This window comes from Numida meleagris, chromosome 2 (genome assembly GCF_002078875.1).
Source record: "Numida meleagris isolate 19003 breed g44 Domestic line chromosome 2, NumMel1.0, whole genome shotgun sequence".
In the NCBI taxonomy this organism is placed as follows: Eukaryota; Metazoa; Chordata; class Aves; order Galliformes; family Numididae; genus Numida; species Numida meleagris.
Window position 1 is genome coordinate 38,299,155 of NC_034410.1, and position 18,808 is coordinate 38,317,962.

The following is an 18,808-nucleotide window of genomic DNA, read 5'->3' on the forward strand; positions in this document are numbered from 1 at the left end:
TAGTTTAAGGATGAATACTCAAGCAAGTTATTTACCTGTAGCCACTATTATCACTAGGCTAAAAAATTCTTATCTGGTACAACTCTGTACTTGGTTGGAGAAACAAGGTACTCTCTCAGGGTTCAACTTCATAAATTGTAGAACTGGTCTCACACAAATGCCTAAGAAATGTCTGCATGTACATTCCAGGAATTTGTTTTGCTCCTTTTAGTGCTTTCCACCCATTTAACTTACAGAGCCAGAAGCTGTGCAGAGCTGTAAGCTGACAGGAAAAGATCTATAATCTTTCCACTGTAGAGACAGTGAAATAAAGAAGTGTTCTCGTTGACTAGAAAGCAACAAGGAAGAAAATTCTTCATAAGGCCTGGGGGCCACAAAAATGGGCTCTGCTGATCCAGGAATAAGTCAGCTGGCAAGTGGAATTCTTTATAGACATTGTCTCAGTCTGTGCCAACCTCCAGATACTTGCCAGGATTTTCAGGAGGTTTGAAAACCCTGCAAATGTGAGGTCTATGGTACCATGGACCCTCCAAGGCCCTAAGTGCATCAATGGGCTCTGCAACCTCTTTCTCCTACACTGTGCTTTTTCTGACAGGATCGCAAAGTTGTGAGAAAAAGATGCAAGGAACCTCATGTTGGGCTTAAACCAATATACTCTTTGTGATTGCAGTTATCCTAGTGAGCATCACTAGGCCTGTTCTGTTCTTAACACTGAGATGCAGAGCCGTGTTGATGAAGCCACCCCTGCTTCAAAAAATACTTGATGTTTAGGCATCACTTACAGTTCAAAGTGTAAGAAAAGTCTTAAAATTTCTTTTATGTAAAACTGCATGGAACATCACGCAGCTCCAGACAGCCCTATTTCTGCATTCTCTGTTCTTAGCTTTGAGCTCCCTGGAGGCTGTAGTTAGGTTGTAACAAGTATTTGGCTTTTTTTAAGATAGGTTTTGCCTAATCTGTGCTCCACTGGCCCCAGCACCACATAGTACATCGTGTCTGCTTCATAATCCTGCTCCTGTAATGCTCTTTTCTCACTCTTTAGTTTCCAGCTTAACATCTCTACCTTCAGAGAATTGATTTTGTGGCAAGACATCAGATGCTGGTGGAGGTAACTGAGTAGACTACCTCAATTCTGGTACCCTGACACCACAGAAGTTTGTTCCCCAGACAATACAGTCAGTGTTCCAAGGACAGTGAGCCCTGATGACTAATGATGACAAATGACCATCTCTGCACTACACTGTCACTTTCCTTTCTATAGTAACCTTATTCATTCAATTACTGGTTAACTGAGGCAATATAACTAAACCATAATAACCTGGCCCAAAACAAGTGTCAGCAGCAAGATCTGTGCTTTCAGAACTTCAGTCACTCTGTTGATTTACTGCCTGTTCTACTCAGGAGTAAAAAAGAGACTCTTAGGTTAGTTTAGGTCATAAAAATTCTTAAGTGACTATAGCGGGGTCTGGGGAACAAATGATATAAGGAACGATAATGCATTGGCAAGACCAGATGGTAATCATTCAAGAGTTTTGAAGCAATTCAGGGATGAAATAGCTGAATTCCTGATAGACTTGTGTAACCTTTCCATTAATACAGTCTGGGCACTTAGGACTGGAGGGTAACATATGTGATATGGAGGGCCCACTAGAGACTAACGGGAAAATCAGAGTGATGTTGGTACTGGGCAAACTAATAGAAAGTATATGAAATTAGCAGGGCACTGCATAAGCTTTGTATCATAAATAATTCATCCAGACAGAGTGGGTGGGAACAGATTTATACAAAAGGCCATAATCTTGATTTTTATTTTCTTTTGTGGAAGTGTCAACTGCCTTGTGGAGCATGGTCATCTGGCCAGTGCAGCCTATTTGTAACTTCAGGCTTTGACAAAGGCCCTGACCAAAAGCAGCTATGAGAGGTAAGGTTGTACATTCATACACAGCAGGACACAGAAAAATCAGTTCTTTCAATGGAGGAAGGAATCTAGAGGAGTTTTTCAGGATTCTGTGCTGGGACCTTTACTGATCAACATATTCATAAGAAATCCTGGAAAATGGTTGGAAATGGAACAAGAAATCTTGTTGGTAGCACCACGTTTATCAGTCTAGCAAAACTACAGGCTGACAATATGAAGTCTTGAAGCAAGACTGAGAAACAAAATAATATGTGTAATAAAATCATAGATAGTGTCCGATAAATGAAAAGTGCATGGGAAAAAGTATTAACTTCTCACACAAAGTGATGGGCTTTAAACTGATTTTCACCACTCAGGAGGTCCTGGGGCTCTTATGGGTGGCTCCATGGAAACAACAGTTCAATACCCAGTAGTGGTCAGCACAGCAGCTCAAATGTTTGGCATTATAAGAAGAGGAATGGAGAGCAAAATGGAACATTGTTCTGTGACCGCACAAATCTATGTTTGTCCACAATATGAATGCACTACCCATTTCTGCCCCCATTTCAGAAAAGATACTAGAGACTTTGAAAAGGTATAAAAAAAGGCAACGAGGATGATCAAGGGTAGGAAAGACTTGTCATATTAAGGAAAAAATAACAGCCTGAGACACTACAGTTTGGAAAATTGAGAGTGATGTGGCATATGTTTAAAAATAATTGTGCTATAAATGGGTAGGGATTGATTATTCAGAACCAGAGAGCAGCAAATAAAGGTAACATGAGCCAGGTCCAATACAAGCAAAATAATTCAATTATTCACAGTATTGGTTATGCACAGTAGACTGTGCAACTTACTGCTAAATTATTTGGGGTCCTAAAAATGTATGTATTTGCAAAGGAAAATTACACACGTGCATGGAAGAAAAATACAAAGCTAAATATACTAAAAACACGTATCCAAGTCAGGAGGAGCCTGAGAGAGATTTAGGGGAAGTGTCAAATGCCATTTCTTATTTTTCTTTAGTCATCCTTTCACAGATACTTTGGTATCAGGATAATTGGGTTAGATGGATAGTTGTTCTGATCCAGCACAGTTGTTCAACTGGCCTTACATATTCCCTTTTGACCTATAGAATTAGCAGAAGATTTAAGGGAATGAAGCCCCTTTGAAATGCACAGTTCCAAACAGGCACTTGTTGTTCAGTCTGAAACTCCAGGGAATAAGCCATCCATCACATGAACAGCCTTCTTTTACTCTAAGTACAGTTGAGAGAGATTCTAAATTTCTTTGAAGACAAGTTTTCAATGCTGGAGAATGAGGTTTTCTTGTGAAAATCGACAATATTCCTTTGAATGTTGTTTCAGGCTAAAGGTGTCTTATTCACTTCTGCCTCTATAAATTTTATTTCTAGTCACCACGGTACAGATCTGGAAACCTCAAATACACAGTTATAGAAAATGGCTCAAGGAGAGAGGAAATTTTTTGAGATATTCCAGAATTATTCAGCTTTCCCTGAATATCTTAAGACTAGATAAAGAGAGTCTCAGCATCTCAGCATTGCCTTGGAGATGAAAAGGAGTAGGGGCAAGGAGGCAAAGAGAGAGAATGCTAAATCTGCAGAGCAGTGCGGCAGGAGAAACACAGAGAACAACAGATAAGCAGCACGGTAGCTATCAGAAACAATCAGAGATAACACAGGAAACACTGTGAAAGCTTAATCCATTCTCAAGAGCTTTCAATCAAGAGTCTTACCTTGATAAAGAAATAGATTCCAACACTCTTGCTCACGTTTAATAGGATCTCTTCTGTCAAGATGTGGTTTGGAACACACCTCCCAGAAATCATTGAGGCACCTGAGCTGAGATACTATTAGCATGAGTAAGAGATATGGCTCTCAACAAATTAACACAGGCCAGAAATTATCTCTGTGCTGAAGCCAGTCTCTAACAGAACTGAAAATCTTGTGAAATAAAATTGGTGTTTCAGGCATTTTTATTTGTTTGCTTAAACAACAAGTTTTATTTCTTCAAGAAATTTACAGTCTTCCAAATTCAGAAAAAAGAAGATGATTGTTTTCCTAAAGAGTAATTTGAGTTAAAGGTGATTGGGCATCAGAAAAAATGAAGCTGATGAGACCTACAGAACTTCTGAGGCTTGAATGACAAGATAAATTTTGTTAAAGGAATCTTGCTGCCAGTCTGCAGTCATCTCTACCCTATACAGTAGTGTTTCTAGCATTATAGCAGTGGCGTCCTGACATTTCTGAGCGTAGAGCTCTAAACTTTTCTCCTACGGACATCTAGAATGTCTTTCCTAGGAAAATGTCCTAATAATGTTATGGCAAATTCACTGGTAATGGGACTGGGAGTCCTGGATAGTGCAATGAATTTCCAAGGTCTCTAATAGATATGCAGCAGTGAATTAAAATTCACTATCTAAAATTGTTCCTGTTTTCAGTTTTCTGTCCCGTTTCTCCCTAAAGGTGCCAACGGGATAGTAGAAGACTTGGTCAAGAGAGAACTCCTGAACCACTACAGCTTTCATCCCAGCTAACATAAAACTGAACTAATTTTGCATTCTGTCTCCCCTTGTTTGTCAGTCTTTCATTTTTTCCTCAACTATTTGTTTCTTTGGCACTGAAGAGGTTCTCTATTAATCACTTCTAGCAAGCTTACACCTGTTCTGCACTGCAGGAAATTTGACTTCTGAATACAGTATTTTCAAGCTCTAATATTACAGCATCTTGAATTCTGCCAGAGAAATACCTGTAGGTGGAAATGCAGCCTTAAGACTGAGAGTTGGCTGTAGCTTTAGAAGGTGAGTTTAGGTGTATGAGTGAGGTATGAGTGCAGAAAATGCCAAAAGAAACAATACTTCTCACTGATCTCTGGGTTTATCCTTACCTCATAGTGAGAGGCTTCAATACGGCTACTGCTGTTTGTCTTTGGCTTTAATGTTTGCTCTTCTAGGTCCTCAGAAGTGCTGCTAATCCATGATGTGACCTAAACAGAATGTGAGACAAGGCACAGGCTTCTGCTGAAACAAGCCACCTCCTGAAGAATCAGATGATACATCTGAAAGTTGTGCTGCCATTGAGAGGGATCTCGACATGCTGGAGATACTGTCTGACAGGAACCTCATAAAGATCAACACGGGAAAATGCAAAGTTCTGATCCTGGGGGGGGAACATCACCAGGCAGTGGGAGCCACCCTATGGAAAGCATCCTTGCAGAAAAGTAGACACCAAGATGATCACGAGTCAACTTGCTGATAAGAAGGCTAATGGAAGGCTTTGTGAATATGGGACGCTTGAGTATCCAGGAAAGGAAGAGCAGATCTTAATAGCAACTTCATAAACTACATTGTATCCATGAATCCCACCTGAAGCTGATGCAGTTCTTTTTAATAACCTCTAAATGTTAGTGTATAGTGTGTTTATATAGTAGTCTCCTCGGTATGTTAATCACTAGTATTTCTGTTTTACATTAGCAGGGCATATGAAGTGCTCAGTATATCCTGTTTGCAGATAACCTAAATATCTTTCCTCTTCAGCACTGAATATAGTTGAAGATCCAGTGTATAATTGAGGCATCCAGACTCAACTCTGGCTTAAGCCATCTGTGCAAGAATGATACAAATTTTTTAATGATAAAGGCAACCATGAAAAGAAAAACCTGTTCATATGCTGTTTAATACGGATGCAACACACATGGCAATCTCTGCCCCAGTTGTACATGAACTGTATGTTTCTCATTAACAGCTCATTTTTCCCTCTTAATTGCCACCGTGTACTTTTTGGAAAAATCACTGCAGAAACCATTTGAAGAAAGACAAAGGCAAGACTGACAAAGTCAACAGTGGTTACCCATTCACATAACATTTCTTCTATGTTCCTGCTATTGAAGCTGTGGATATTTGAGGCATTGCTTGTAAAAACAATGTTATAGTAACACATCGGAGTTGACTGGATAAAGCTCTAAAAGAATATATACTTGTGCTAGCTGTGGAAAGTGACACTTTCAGAAAAGGAAATAAGCTGCAACAGCTTCTGCATGGGAAGAAAGGCCAAAACCTCTTAGATAATATGTCTCTATTTTCTTCTTAGTCTAAAAACAAACTAAAAAAGCAGCTGGCATGGAGGGATGGTCAGCCAGAGAGCTCAACTTGATCCATGAAGATAGTCTTTCAAACCTGCCCAGAGGTCACTGGCCTCTTCTGTTACAATCCCGTTTCCTAACCACCAGTCTCTTTGTCCTCAAGATGTGCTGAGATGAGAGAGTATGGTTTCTGCCCTCTCTTCATACTCTCAGTAGGAGCTTCTCAACAAGGCGTGTACATGGCGTCCTTTGGGCATGCTGGAGATGCCAGTCACCACCATTCAACTACAACAGAGGGACTGATTCTGACACTTTTCACCATTGAAGTCCCTCTCTTCAGACAAGGAAGTACTGCAGATAAGCTGGAAGGAGAGGGAAGTTTTCCTTGAGTAAAAAAGTTTGATGCTCAAACAGAATTAATGCTAGCACCGTACTCTTTGCAAACAGTTCTCAGAAAAATATGTGTGTGCTATGGTATTTTAGAGAGAGGGGGGAAGGATCTCAAGGATTTCACTGAGGAGAATATCCCAACTTATATTTATGCATCTCTGTGTGCATTACACAGCAAGTAACTAATGCTGTTCTCTTTACACCTTCCTACATATGAAGTCTGTGGCATCCCCAGTCCTTGGTAGGCCTGAACACCAGAGAGACACGTGCCACAGGCACTCTGACACTCTGAGGTGGCACCTCAGAATTTTCCCACCAAGGAGACACTTACATTCATTTCTGTTTTGCAGGGGCACAAACAGACCACAAGATCACTGAAGTAAGCTGAAAAGCAAAAACTTAATCATACTCTTCCTAGTCTCAGGTCTATATTCTAATTTGGTATCACTTGCTTTGATTTCAGATGCTTTAGATTAAATGTTTCTTATCTCCTCTCATACCCTGAGCCTCTGTTCCTTCAGAAGCCAAGCTACAATATCTAACATACAGGAGCTGTTTCCTGAAGTTGTATGTAGTCTTTGCTTTTGTGACACAACCCAAGATGGCCAGAACTTTGGCATGGATCTGCCAGGCATTTTCCCTAAAATAAATATACACCAAGAACAAAAATAGGTTTCATTTTCAACTCTGTTCTAGTGGAACAAAGTTACTTTTCTAACAGAAAATTCAGGCAAGAATATTGGAGGAGATAGATGAAAATAAAACGAACGGAAAATAAATAACCACCCCCCTCACCTGACACTTACTGCATTCTTGCAAAATAGAACTTTTCTTCCACTCTTGATCCTGCTCCAGCAACTGATAGTGACCTCCCAGATTGCCACAGGTTTCTTAGCACTCTCTGGATTGGTGCCTGGAAACTCAAGCAAATGTGTTTTTTTTATCACATAGAGTAACCGCTTTTTGTTCTTTTCAACATTTCATCCTTTCCCTTACAGGATAACTCTCTTCAGCTTCTCCATTCAAGAGGTTTCCTAAGCTGAGCTCATAAGGAAGCATTCTGAATCATGGTACCTTTCTGCCTTCCTCTCTCTCTTCTTTCCTCCGAGATGCAGTAGTCAGGCAAGTAATTCTACAACTGACTCTACAGCTTTGTAGCTTTGAGCTTAATGTCTTTGAAACCAAGAAAGACACAAATGAAGCCTTGCTCTTTTATGGGAAAGAATTCAAAGTTGTTGTTTCAGAAAAATAAGGTCTGAGTGTCTTAAAATAAATAAATGCAATTTTTGTACTGCATGCCACAAAACATTACTTTGACTGCCAGCTGCGCTGAGGACATATACTTGCTGTACTTCCATGCTGACATTTAAAGAAGCATTTCGGCCTTGGAACTATGACAGATTCCATAGTTATAGTTGATTAATTTTTCATAGTTACTCAGATCACTTTGTCTCACAGACTTCACTGTAAATGACTGTGGGCATGGTTAAGGTGAAAAAAAAAATCTTAGTCATAAGGAACAAGAAGTTAACCCTGTAAAATTAATTTTAAAGCAGCTGACTCAGGTTTAACTATTGTACTACTATCAACAAAGCATGACTCTGTCAGTTACTGAGTTCTGAATCATCAAAAGCACAAAAACTTGCGATGTGGAAATAAATGTGAGCCAATGTAATTCTTCCTAGATTTAAAGAGATAGAAATAACAGATAGTCAGACAAGTCTAACTCAGCAGCCAATGGTTGGGTGCAGAATGAATTGGCAAATCCTAATACATCTGCTGGTTTAATTACAGAGGTCTCCACAGTGTTCTTTTGGCTATGCTGATTTTTTGCCATTTCTTTTTTCACAACAATTTTTTGGAGCCTTCAAATTTCTACTTTCTGCATATCACTTATCTTCTTGAAAGAATTCCTGCTCTTTTTCATGTTCCATTTTAAATCAAGTCCCACCTACAGCACATTCTGATATTTCTGAGCTGTCACTTCTACCTATGATTCATTTTTGCATGTTTTGTCATTCCTAATTTTGCAGTTTCTAGAAGTGGCTGAGCAAGATGGCAGGTGATAGAAAGTTCTGCAGGAGAGAAGGAAGAAAACATCTTGTATTTCTCAGTGAGCTAAATTGCAGGCTGTGACATTTTCAACAGTCCATATGGAGGTGATCAAAACGTCTCTAAAGGACAGCAAATGCATCCCCATGGAGATTGGAATATGCATATATAAGACACTTCAATCACTTTTCTATTGCCTATTGCCTGGCATTTCTGCTTAGACTGTGTTTTCTATGAGTTGAGAATTTTTTAGTCCTTCAAGGCAGAGAAGGAAACTTTAATCATTGGGCTGACTGAACTTACATATTCCGGACATTGGAATGGCCATAGTTGCAGCGGAACTCTGCAAAATATATTTTTATTGATGCTGTCTTTAGCTTGAACAATCGACCAAGCAATTTTCAAAAATAATTTCTGGGTTGAAATCAGATAAGAAAACTCAAATCTCCAAGATTAAAAGAAGTAGAACAGGCAAATATGATACTTCCAAATACTGAATCTTGCAATTGCTCTGCTGATTTGGGACAACATTCAGATGTTATATGCATTGCATTGAGTCTATCATCTTTACTTTCTTGTTGTTGTTTTCTTTGCTTGTTTAAACAGAAGAGTCTCTAACCAATGTCTTGTATGTTTGCATTCTCATACTGACTTCTGTCTTTCATTTCCAGATTGATAGGACACTGTGAGGATCCAGTTAAGCTAGATATTAGTTCAAATTCACGAGTCTAGACTCATTAGTTAGCCTCACAATAACCACATTTTGCTTTTTAGATGCAAGCTATAAAGATAATTGCTTAAATTTCACACTGCTTTCTTCACTGTCAGTTACTATATACCTCCTCTTTTTGACGTATCTTGGAACTGTTTCAATATGAAGTGTAGGCAGGGGTGTCATTAACAATTTGATATATGTACACATGCTACTTTTACTGCATCCTAGTCTATCTTATCCTACCATAGTCAATCAAATTTTGCTTCTCTCTGCAGTAAAAAAAGTATAGGGACTGCTTGCATCTTGAAGGTGCTGGTCAATACCAGCTTCTTTTCAGGACTATTCCCATTGAGGTTAATGCGAACAATTTTTTCTTGATATTTCTGAAAGTCATTCTTCAAATCTTTCTTTCTGAGAACAGCACCTTAGAAGCAGAAGCAGTTTAGAGATACCAACAGTGCACACTGTGATATAAGGGGTTACAGCTGCATATATGCCCGCTTAGCCCACATCTCTAGGAGAGCAGCCTCATCTCCAATGCTGTAACACGTGGGGCAGTTCCACCCATCTGAAAAAAGTGCTGGCTGGAGGTTCTCGAGACAGATTCACATCCAAGACTAGAAAAGGAAAAGAAAGATCAAAGCTGTGTTGCTCCTGTACCTCAGAGACCTGTTCAGAGATGTGGCCTATTAGCCCAAGTGCTGTGTAGTACCGACATGACTACATTAAATTTCCCGGATTTTCTGCACAGTGCTTCTCTGTACGGATGTGGTATTTCTAGGATCTCACACACACATATGTCTGCGTGTTTGTTTTGTCAGACACTTCCCCTGGAAAGCAGATCTTCAGACACGTAGAAACAGGAGATAAAAGCTAAATTGGTAATGCTGGCAAGCTATCCCTGAGTTAGAAAGCAGCCTCCCACTCATGGTCAAACACTGGTATGTTTCACCCAGACCAGGCTGCCACTCAGAGCTCAATGCAGAAATAAATGCCTCACATAGTCATGAAATATTATGGGCTTTTGAAAGCCAGCGTAAGTGCTGTTTTTGAGGTGAATTAGTCAGCCTGAGATCTGCTTGAAAATTGAAGCAGATGAAGTATTTTCTCTGCACGCCAGTACACTGTAATAGAATGAACTTTTTATTTCCTAAGTATTGCATAAAGGAATTCCAAACCCATCAAGGTAAAGGCCTACCTGCTACAGAGGAAGATAGTTGTTAAAGACAATTGGGTCCCAAGGTTTGAAATGGAATGAGGTGAACAAGCTTCTCAAATGCAAGGAATATATCTAGGAAAAATATGCTGGAGGAGAACTTTAGAAATAGCTCAGCATATCATTTCTAGAGAAGTAACAGTCATCAAAGGATCACAGATTTCTCTAGAGGAATAAGAACCTTGTAACTTTCAGAATGTTGGGTCAAATCTCTTTTTTGCTTGTATACAAAATATGTATCCATAAAGTAATCAAAGGATGCTGATTTCAGGTATGAGGTTAAAGACAGAAGACTTCAGAATACTGAATGCCATAGTGCCTACTCTCACATTAAAGGCTGCTTCATTTTCAAACTACAGCAAAGTCATAAGCAAACCTTTTAAACATGGTGTTCTTTCTCTTGCATATGCCACTCAGCTAGTAAAAGTAGATTACACAAGTTCATTTCTGTCTTTGAGGCTGTTTTTCTTGGTTGGGCTTTCACTCCTTGCTTAATGACTTGGCCAGGAGTCACCAAACCCACGTAAACCAGCAAATTCAGCTCCTGTGCCAAAAAGCTGAGTGATGTAAAATATGGAGAATGAACATGTGCTGGGGGCTCAGGACTAAATATGCATTGGCTTGGTTCAGAAACCTGCCCTTTATCAGCAGGACTCTTGTGAGATCAGTGACAATTATAACGGAGTCCTTGCGCAGTGGTGGAACAACACAGTGCAGTATGTGCACATCTTCTGCTTATATACTTAATTTAAGCTCTGTTTAGTTTGTCACAGAAGGCCCATTACTGGAGGTTATTCTCCATTACATTCAGGCTACTTTCCAGGAAAGCCTCATTCAGTTCTGTTGAAGAAGTGAAGAAATTATTTCTGGGGAAAAAAATGTGGTTCATCTTGACTTCCAGAGATGGTATCATTATATGTACACATGATTCAGAAACATTGTCTGAAAAGAAACAAAGCAAAATCAAACTAATTTTCCAAGATTTTCACATGTAGGATCCTGAAAACAGAATAGCACTTCCGATTAAATAGCTTTTTACCTTTTCCTTGTCAGTGAAATGCTGAGGGCACAAAGCACCTGCCAGAAGTCTCTCAAGAGCTACCTATGTAAAGATGATATTTGAAACATGGTTTCTCTAGCAGTCAGTCTGTCTTTGTCAGTAACATAGCCTTTTCTCTTTATCTCCACTTCATATTGTATCTGCCTTCCTCACAGGTTCCTTTGCATTTCCACTCCTGTCTTCCCATCTGCCCTACACTGGCAGCTCTTTAAATAACCACAGCTGTTATTTGGTGACTTTTAGCAGAGAGAGCTGAGCATAATTTGCAATATATTTCCCAGTAAATTCATTAGGCAAGGGGAACAAATTTTTTCTATTACATCAGCCCTTACACACAGAACCATCATTTCATTTTCCATTTTAAATTTAAATCTACTTCAAAACTTTCCATATCGTATTACATTAGACCCTGCCGTTCTGTGCTGCTTATAAATGGCAGAAGGAAATTGTGAGTAGCAGGCTAATGGCCTAATTTATAGATGTGCCAGGGCAGCTGGAAATCAGGTTTCTTCAATGACCATTATATGGGAGCATTTTCTATTTTAAGATCAAATCCTGAGGCAACTTTCTGGAACTTAGCTACAGAAGGACTCTTCCAGCTGCTAGAGTGGCATCCAAAAGCGTGTAGCACTTTGTGAAGTTGCCTTTGACCACTTGGAGACATCCTTGGTTATTTTGCCTTATTTTTTGTGTTTTTTTTTTCTCAGCTTCCTCTCAGCAAATGCTCTTCCTTCTTGCTTGCTTAGTAAGGATGTTACAGGTAGGTGAAGAACACATCTCCCACCTTCAAGACACTGGGGACAGCAAAACTGCAAACTGCTATTATCTGCTAGCAGTAATGGCTTCCTTTTAAAATGGACCATTGCACAAGAGTGAGGAATAATCTAATTCTCTTCATACTTTATCAGCCACTGAAGACATTAAGTCTGTAAGAAAAGGCATTAGGGAAGGTAGAACTAAGCACTTTTGCCTGTCCTAGGAGACTAAAATTGACATTGCTCTGACTCATCTCAGCTGACTCTGCTCTGTTATACAGCATTTTCACCCACATAAAGTAGAGAAAAGAGGTCTCCTGGTGTTGCCCTGCACTGGCACACCGCTTCTGGAACAGCAGCAAGGGTGCTTGTTATGTGGTGATGCAACACACCTTTACGGTTCTCTTGGAAGGGATCTTGATCTTAGGGACTTGGATGTTTTCTGTTGAATGTTGTGGAGCTCTCCTGGTTACGTGCCCTCTTCGGACAACACTTCTGCAAGATCTGAAATTTCCATTGCCACAGGTTCTGTGCTGATCTGCCCTAGCTGCTACCAGGTGCCTGTCCATGGAGCGTTACGTTTGTTTTACTCAACAGATAGCAAGAGGAAAATTTCAGATGTTACAGAATACTTTGTCTTCAGTCTTTAGGAAAGCTTTTTTTTAAATTGTGAGAGGCAAGCTGAGGGCAAGACTCTCCATTGCAGGAAGGTAGAGATGGTCTTCGTGTCTATATCAGAGTTGTCTCTACTCTGTTTATGGGTGTCCCAAGTCCTGCATGAACTCAGCATTCAGACTGGCTGACACAGAACAGCAAAAGAAGCTGTCTCTAAGATGGACAACAGGCCAATACTCAAAAATCCCAGGAAGTTTTGGGAAAATAATGCTAAAAATGTAGCCATTCTACAAACAAAAGGGGTAAAACTGGCTCTTCACTTAATTTCCAATAAGGAAAATCCTTCAACGACTAGCTGAAGAACAGCAGAAACTAAGGCTGAATTATTTAGAGATAAACCTGAGTCTGTGTGATCACCGAAAACTCATCTTACTCATAGAAACTCCATTTAATCTCTGCCTGTCATAGCCTGCAGTTTCTTTCCCAGTTTCACTGCAAGTCTTCTGTCCTCTCTGATAATGCAATAACCCTCCTGGTCTTTGCTTATTTACAGCTGTTCAAACCACCTCTATAGTACAACAAAGTTTGTGTGCATCTTCCCATTGAGCCCGTTTCTTTTTCCTTCCTGATCTATAGCCTCTGTCTGCCTTGGGAAATGAAACCCAGCGGTTCAGATGATTTTTCTTCCTGCCTCCATCTGCTGCTGAATACACGTGTTGCAAGTTAAGGAGCTATGAATGACGGAGTGCATGCAATTTTAGCTTAATGACAGTTGGTTAAAGAGTGATGGGTCCGAAAGGAAAGTACAAAAGCCTTTGAGTTTAGTATGTTGAGGGAGCCAGAATTTGCACCTAAAGAACTATGCATTAGGAGAGAAAGAACTTGAGGACTAGCGGAAGATTTAAAGTTTGAGAGTGGGATTAAGATATATTGATTGACAGGCTGAAAGATTTGGGGCTGCTCAGTTTGGAGAAGAGAAGTCTCCAGGGAGACCTGGTAGCAACCTTTCAGTATCTAAAGAGGGGCTTTAGGAAAAAAGGGAACAGACTTTTTAGCAGTGTCTATTGTGATAGGAAAAGGGGAAATCTCCCCTATTTTAGTACCAGTAGACTAGTACAGATGTTGACATATATTAAAACTAGAATAGGGGGCATTTAGATTGGAAATAAGGAAGAAGTTTTCTACAATAAAGATGGTGAGGCAGTGGAACAGCTTGCCCAGACATGTGGCAGGTGCCCTATCCCTGGAGACATTCAAGGTCAGGCTGGAGGGGCTCTGAGTAACCTGATGTAGCTGTAGGCCTCCCTCTTCACTGCAGGGGAGTTGGACTAGATGGCCTTTAAGGACCCTTCAAACTTGAACAATTCTATGATTCTAAAATTCTGTGATTTTTGGATGTCTGTAGGGAGGCAAAATCATTTCTCTGATGAATCAAATCAGATAGAGGCTCTTAACTCCATTGATCTGTTTATTAATAAAGTTTTAGTAAGACCCTTGATAGGCAGAATAGCTCTGATCAGGTTCATGCTTCTCTAACTTGGACACAGACTCAGACCATGGTTATTCCATGCTGTGCTTCACTGCTTCTGAAAACGCTAAAAGCAGGTTTTCTGATGCCCCTAACTTGTTTGGTTTCAGAACATTCTGCATTCTGTAAATTCTCTAATTTGTCTTTTCAAATGGAAAAGAACACTAGAGTGCCATTACTACTCATGACCCCATAAACATCTTTTGTTCACAGGCTAGACAAGATATCTTCAGACAAACTGGCATCCCTCCAGTCATGATCTTTCTACTTGACTGATTCATGTCTCCCAAGTCTGAAGCATTAATCAGGAACCAATCAAACAGACTCTAAAAGAGGCAGAAAAGAAAACAATGAATCAAACATATTTTGAGTTTCTGGTTACTCATTATTTATAGTGAAATGGAGACTGACATTTATCTGGGAGTTTTTCCACATTATTTCCCATAATGAGTGGATTTTGATGCCTAACCATTCAATGACATCATCACCACAAGCAAAGATGAGAGACACTGTTCAAGAAAAATAATTCTGCAAGGAAAAATACAGAAAACATGCCTAACAGTATTGACTATAAGGAAGACTCTAGACATCACATTCACAGTTCCTTACTATAATTATAATAATAATTAATATTTGGCTTGTTATGCTAAATAATTGAGATGCCAGTACTTAAGGACAGAAGAAATGACAGCAGGGAGAAAGGATGACATGTCATCACTATCACAACCCTTCCCTGCTGCTGGCACTTTCTACAGATTCTGTGCTCTGGCAATGAATTCTATAACTTTAATACAATTCTAATTGCATTATGAGATTTGAAAATATCCTCTCACAAACAAATGCTGTTCTGAGCTGAATTCAATATAAAATGTGCTCATTGTGCCAAAACTAATAACTAAAAACAAGATTTATCTATCTTCTGGGAAATGCTTTTCGTAAGAGCACAGGTCCTGTGGTCTACTACACCATCTTCCCTAAGGACCCAAGAATGATCTAACTAGGGTAAGCCAAAAGATTGTCCAGCCTAGTCTCCTCCCTCAAAAAGTACAGTGGACTTGGTGCCTGGAGAACTTTTCATGGAGCATGTCTTCAATATCTGTGCTAGAGAGTCTTTCTTTACCATAGGCAGCATCCAGACTATCAAGACTGAGAGCCAGCTTTTCATCATGCCCCATGTCAGCTCTTCTAGACCTTGTTTTACTTTCCACCACTGTTACATTCCTCTGGCAATAACAGCCACAACTTCTTGAAGGAATAAACACTTCCCTCTTTCTTTCTCTCTTTCTCTCTTCCTTTCTCTCTTTCAGGGGAGAAGGGGGTAGGGAGGAGAATATAGGGAGGAGGAAATTCGTCACACATCCTCAGTGCTTTTGTCTATGGCAAACCATAAAGTAATTGCTGCCAGTCCATCGTCTCCACATCAGAAATTATTCAATCAACCTTTTCATTCCCCTTCCCACCACCATTTTTTTCAAGCTAGCAAGTGCTAGCCCATTCAGTCCCACTTTTCAGGAAAGCTATTCAGCAGTCATATAACAGCTCTGACTTCTTACCTTTTTTTTTGTCCAGCAGAGGCTGGAACATGTGGAACCAGTATGGATGTTGACATATGCTTCTCTTGGCTTCTGGACAGAAAGAAGGGGAAAGCTGTTGCTGTGTTCAGCACCACACTTTTGGTTGTCTCTTTGACAGTGCCCCCCAGCTAGAAATATAGGAGCTGAAAAGGGAGAGACAGAGGGAGGAGTTAGTGTCACTTGTCTGCATGACGTGGACAAGAGGAGCATAAAGCTGAACAATAACTCAAAGACTGAGCTGATAATTAATGGTAGATGAAGTTTCTCAGCTCCCTGGAAACTTTTATCATATTTATTATATTTATTTATTATTACTCTAGGCCTCTTCCAAAATAAAACAAATCTTGCAGACTGTTGGCAGAAGCATCTTCCAGCTTACCCTGAAAAGTGGATATGCACAGGGACAGAAACATTAGTAAAATGCAAATTAAAGCACTAAGAATATGCATTATCTAAACGAAAATTAAGCAACATAGAAAAACAAATTTTTCTGATGGGTTGATTCCCATTTTCTTTCAAAAAGCCACAAGACATGTGAATATTTCAGACATGAAAAGTAGCCTTCCCAGCCATTTCAGAGATACTATCTGCTCTGCTGCATTCTCTGTTTCCACAAACCCAAATTTGTTCCAAGGACTCCATGCCAGCCCAGCCCTTTTCTGTTTGCCTGACTTATGCCTGGCACTAGAGACCACATGCAGCTAAGGCATGAGCTTGGCCATCATTGTACTACAGTTAATTCTTTTACAAATGATTTTCATGTCATACATCTGAACCTACACTCAATTTTGTATGCTTGAAGTATGCAATGCCAATGAATCCGGCCTATCAGAAATGTTGTAATTTTTTGCTTAAACATATTTTTAATTAAAAACAAATATTAGATTTTCTAATTTATCCTTCTATTTCCTGGTATGTTTGCTTCACATTTTCAGACTTTGTTCCACAACAAGTAAGTAAGTCCTAAAGCAAACTCTGAAACTGGGCTTTTCTATTCATCATCTGTCAGTGGCTTATTCAAGGCAGTGACTAAGCTCTGTCCTTGGTAGCTGAACCTATCAGGCTGCTGGGGATCAGATCATATGAAAATCCATTCTCTCATATTTTATAAAGAGTCCAAGAGAGATTTTAGATAAATACCTATTTCATAGCTTTTAAGTTTTACCCAACATCTCTTGAAATGTGAAAACTCACCCACGCATCAGTACCTGCAGTACTTTTTCACTGGCAGAGGAGGGCATTAGGAAAGGGAAGAAATATTTCATGCCTTAAATAAAATTCTGTTTTCTTTGAAGGAACATTCTAGGAAAGAAGAAATAAAAATAGAGTTTTGTTTGTGTCTTTCTGATGTCTGGCAGTCTTCTAAAACTGGAGTTGGTAGCAGGAGAGTAGGAGACGTCTGGGTTTGAATACCTGTTACACACAGCAGACCTTCAGCTTCTGTTTTGCTGTATGAAATCTGATTAAACAAAAAATCAAAGTCAGGTAACTTCTCTAGGAAACTGCAGGATATCAGATATTCCCACAACAGCAAGACAAGGAGCTGACACATTCGCCTGTTCACCTTGGTCATTTTCCAACACACGCAGATTCTTTTTTCTTCCTGTTTTGTCTCTGTTGTGCACAGGAGCACAAACAAACACACACCGAAAGCTCAAATAACTTCTTTGCTTTTCCATTCATATGCTAAACAGGCAACCACGACGGAAGTTGTCTATCCATGTACATAACATTTTCCATATTCTTGGGAAGTAAAAATAAGCTATCATTAAAAAGAAAATCATTTGATAAGAACACCTTGCTTCAAAAAGTGTTAGAATATGGGTACTGGCAAGTGTTCTCTCTGGAAGTTTCACTGCCATACTTAACAAACACCTTTTCTTCACTGGCTTAGGCACAAGATTAATGCAAAGCTGTATTAATTCCATTCTGTTCAAAACTCTTAAATTGTTCACACTACAGAAGCAGAGCCCATTTTTTTCTACTTTCCTCTAAAAAATATCTAGCCCATAGTCTCAGTCTGGATACTGGCCATGTAGATAACTAGATATTTGCTGTCAAGATGCCTTTGCTCCACATAAAAATTTTCCATTGTGTTTGATGATTTCCTTAAACAACAACTCCTTCCCAAAGCCTGAGCAATCCTCAGAAGGGCAATGATGAAAATCTATACATGTTTATATAAATATATAGACGTATTCTAATACATAATCTGTATTTCTATATTGCTATATAATATTTTATATATACTTTTTTTTTTTTACAGAAACTGCATTTCCATTTATTCTTTCCATTTTTTCCCAGGATGAAAAGAAGGAAAGAACCTCTCATGACAGATTATTCACACATGTTAACATTGCTGGAAATTATTCAGATACCATGGTGATAGCTGAAGTAACAATACCTGTAGTAAAATTAATAAATTCACTGAAAGAACCTGATTTTTCACTCTGTTGCTATCTTTGTGTGTACTATTCTTGGTTATTTCTCAAATGGATGGAAAGCCTATAGAATGTGTTAAGTGCCGAGGGAATTTCCTTTTACCCATAGAACAAGTGCAAAAATTACTGAGAAGTTCCCCTCTCCCCAGGGCTCTAACTCTGGTCTGGGTGGTCCTCCTTCAGGAGTCAAGGTGACTTCTTTCCAATCATTCTAGTCCTAGTGAGGCCACCCTTAAGGCAGCTAATTTAGAGGCAGCATGTCTAAAAACCCAAGTTAACCTACAGAACATGAAAGTGCTTCCATGCTCTGAGGTTCACTATCCCAGCTGTTTCACGGCACCACCAGGTGCATCATCCCTCTTATGCCCTGATTTCCAAGACAGGTTTTCATGCAATCCTTCAATCTGAATAATGAAGACATATGGACTGTAGTACAAGGTGTATCTATTCCAAGTATTGCCAGAT

The 18,808-nt window shown here is 39.5% G+C and overlaps 1 long non-coding RNA gene across 1 annotated transcript in view; it reads right to left on the reverse strand.

The window, feature by feature from the left end:
• The window catches only part of LOC110394074, an 81,755-nt gene extending 63,439 nt beyond the window's left edge, over window positions 1-18,316 (reverse strand). Inside the window, exons 1-5 of the long non-coding RNA XR_002435356.1 lie at window positions 17,097-18,316; window positions 15,882-16,045; window positions 7,183-7,300; window positions 4,804-4,902; window positions 3,653-3,758 (exon numbers count right to left, since the gene is read on the reverse strand). This is a non-coding gene — a long non-coding RNA (uncharacterized LOC110394074). The remainder of the gene's footprint in view (window positions 1-3,652; window positions 3,759-4,803; window positions 4,903-7,182; window positions 7,301-15,881; window positions 16,046-17,096) is intronic.